Genomic DNA, 3,645 nt, shown 5'->3' with positions numbered 1-3,645 from the left:
TTTCAGATTCAGTCATAGCATTCTCTAATCTCCTCTGCAACTCTGCTTCCCTTTGTTTGGTTGTCTCAATCTCTACTTCCTTTGCCCTGGATCTTTCTTTGATCTTGCCTAACAAATCATGCACCATGTGCATGTCTTTTTCATCTTCATCTGTCAACTCTAAAGCTCTTTCTGCCACCACCTCCACTGGCTTCGGCTCTTCTAGTACGTTCTGTTCGTCCAGTTTCTCTTCACTTTCTTTTGTACTCTTTGTTTTTTCCTCCGTCCCTCTCCGATCATCTTGTTTTTGTAGGGTGATCCCATAAACTGCCTCAAGGGCCTCTGCTTCAGTGTATCCTATCGCTACCAGATCCTCATAATCATTTCTCTTTTGCTGAACTGGATCTATCTCCTTTTCTTTGGTCTCGGCCTTTGGATTTTCCAAATCATCTGTGTCCATCTCTATTGTGGTCTCTTCCACGATATTTTTCATCTTCTTCGGGCTTGGTACATCAGTCATAGAGGGGTATCTGTCCTCAGCTTCCTTGGCTTTCCCCTTGTCGGCTTGCCCGTCTTTCTCTTGAGATTTAGTAGACTCATCTACTTTCCCTTTCCCCTTGTCGTCCTTTTTCAGCTCAGCTTTTAAAAGTTGTACCTCCTCTTCAGTGTATGGCTCGACAGGTTGCTGCTCCAGTATAGCCTCTGACTCCTCATAAGCTTTAATATATTGATCGTATTGATCAACATGTGGCCTGACTGAGCTAGTTCCGACTTTGGTGGGGTCTGGCACCCACTTTTCTTCAAAGTCACCCTTTAGAGCTCTTTCTGCTCTAAACTGCTCCACTAGTCTTTCCATTCTTGCCACTTTCTGACTTTTGGTTTGCTTGGGAGCAACCTTCTTCTTTACTTTCTTCATAAGCGGCTCGTCCACCTCCTCTTCAGGTTCTGAAACTATTTCTAGTTTCCGGCGTGCTCTTGTGGATGCCCTCTTGGATACTTCGGGCTGTTCTTCCTCCTCGTCGGCTTCTCTAAGCCACTCATTCTGGGAGGGAACCTTTGGCCACTGATCTCTAGCTCCAATAGCTTCATAAGCTATTCTTGTCAGAATTTCCGCTCCTCCTATGTACTTTGGCTTCTCGTTGTGCATGGCAATTACTTGCTCGTGGATGTTTTGAGCGTAATTCACCTCTTTTGGCATATTGCTCTTTAATGCCCATGTGATGGTGGTCGCAATGGCATGGGGCGGTGTCGTATACTTTTGCGGTCTTTTACTGCAAACATGGAGAAACTGGTTGTACAGTCAGCAAAGGGTTGCCGCTCTTTGGTCCGCCATATCTCCATAGGTTGCATTCTGTTTCTTGGATCCATAGACCTCTATGGCCTCCCTTCTTTCCCTGACAGAGCTCCCTTTGTTGTGCAGCTTCAATGCGTCTGCAATGAGCTGTGGAGTGATCTGTACTTCTACTTTCTCTCCATCCATGGCTGTCAATGTGGCTTTCCCATCCTTCTGAATGGATGTTGCCAACTCGTACACTCTTCTTGTATCCACACCTGATGGTCTTGAGGTGAAGAAACTGTGCAAGTCTGCCCTTTCCAGGTACCTGCTGATGTCTTCTGACCTGCTATAATCAACCAATTCCTGTGGGATCATCAGTACATCCACCGCTTGCCCTTGAGGATCTCTGAAAGTCCCCTGGTAGATCTTTATTCCCTCTTTCTCCAATACTGCTTCCTCCACCCAAGTTTTGGTTGGCTTGAGGGTTTCTGCTGGAATGTCAAAGGGTTCCGCTTCTGCAAGAGCATCTTTGATTGTCGGTCTTTTTCTCTTCGTTGCAGATAACTTGGCGGAATCCATGGATCCTGTAACTCCAATTTCAGAAGTTAGCGTCTTTTTAGTACTGAAAGCCGAAATGAAGCTTTTAACTATCCAAATGACTTGAAAATTGAAACATGAGCTATTCAGGGCCTAAGGATGCAAGGTAGGTGAAAAAATATGCAAAATGGGCTCAAAATCATGCTGGAGATATCATACGCGTATGATGTCTTTTGTGTCAAAATGACTTCATATTGGTTGTGCTTGTAGCTGATAGTGTACATATGAGTATCATATGCTTGGATTTGAGTTTGGATCCCATTTGGTCAAGTTTTGGCCAGTTTAGTCCAGTTCTGGCTCTTGGCAAAATTTTGAAAGGGAATTGTATTTTATGATCCAAATTGGATAAAACTTGGTGGTTGACTTTCAAATGGCATGTAGATCACTTCTGTTTGGTGGTTGAAGCCCTGAGGTGCCAAAATCACATAGTGAGACATCATACGCGTATGATGCCTTTTAGTGTATTTTTGGACCAAATTTCTCTATAAGCTTGGATTTGGCTTTAGATAGGCTTATTCAGTGGATTTATGAAGTTTGGATAGATTTTGGGCTAAAAATGGCTCTAGAGACATCATACGCGTATGATGTCTTTTTCATCAATTTTTCATGGGATTGGTTCTGTGGACTCCCCATGTACTAGTGAAGGACTGTCCCTACTCAAATCTTGGTTTGGACTTGAGTATGTTGGATTTGGGCCAAAAATAGGCTTTATGTGAAGGATTTTCCCTCAATTGGGCTAATGGGGTGATCCACTTGACCAAATGGTTCCAAATTTCATATGTAGCATGTATTAGATATATATAATGGATGTATGATGACAAATGAGCAGTTTTGGCTCTATAAGTGCAAATAGACATCATACGCGTATGATGTCTTTTGTGTCAAAATGGTGCTTTTTGGTTCCAGATAGCTTGAAGATGTGTTAATCAACAATCCTACAAAGTTTCATTGAATTTGGAGTTATTTTGACAAAATTAGGAGCAAAAATCAATTTTATGGCCTAATTTGCATCTTTTTGGTTTTCCTTGGGTTTTCTAACTCCAATTCTCATGATACTTGGTTCATAGGATGTGATTAACATGTGGAATGAGGCTATGCACTCAAATGTTGAAATGGATGTGTAATTCATGCTGTGAGACATCATACAGGTATGATGTCTTTTCTTGAAATGTTGGTCTTTTTGTGCAAAGAATGCTTTGTGCTAGTGCCCTAAGCCCTGCTAACTAGTTTTCAACTTAAAAAAGTCATCAGTTTAGCTAAAAAGCCCCCTTATAGGCATTTCAGTCTCCGAAAACGTCTCTTTGCCGTGGGGTTGAATTTCTTCAACTTTTCTTCTCGAGAGTTGCATTTCCAGCTCATTGGATATGTTGTGAAGCCATCTATTTGGTTGAACATGACTTTGGCTCCCCGTTCTCCATCTTTCTCCATTTGGTTGCCCGAAAGCGTCTTTTTCACCATCGGTAAGTGAATCAGCTTTCTTTTGGGTTTTGCTTGCAAACATAAGTCATCCATGTATATTTGAAGCTGCTTGTGAAGTTTCATTTCATTCGGTCGTCAATTTCAGCCGTTATGCCAAAATGACGCTTTGTGTGTCCGTAGCCGAATCGGTTGTTCCGACCTACTTTTGGTGGTCCAAACCTGGAGATACTCCATGGTTGCATTGCCTTCGATGTTGTTAAACTTCCTGAGCAGTTTTGTGTCATTTCGACAACTTTTTCCTGTTTGCCTCTTGCAGGCTCTGTTGACCTAGGGTTTTTCAAGTCGTTCTTTCTCGAACTTTGAGTGTTAGAAAC

Source organism: Adiantum capillus-veneris, chromosome 30, assembly GCF_014529385.1.
Source record: "Adiantum capillus-veneris isolate H3 chromosome 30, ASM1452938v2, whole genome shotgun sequence".
Classification (NCBI taxonomy): domain Eukaryota; kingdom Viridiplantae; phylum Streptophyta; class Polypodiopsida; order Polypodiales; family Pteridaceae; genus Adiantum; species Adiantum capillus-veneris.
This window is presented reverse-complemented; position numbering follows the sequence as displayed.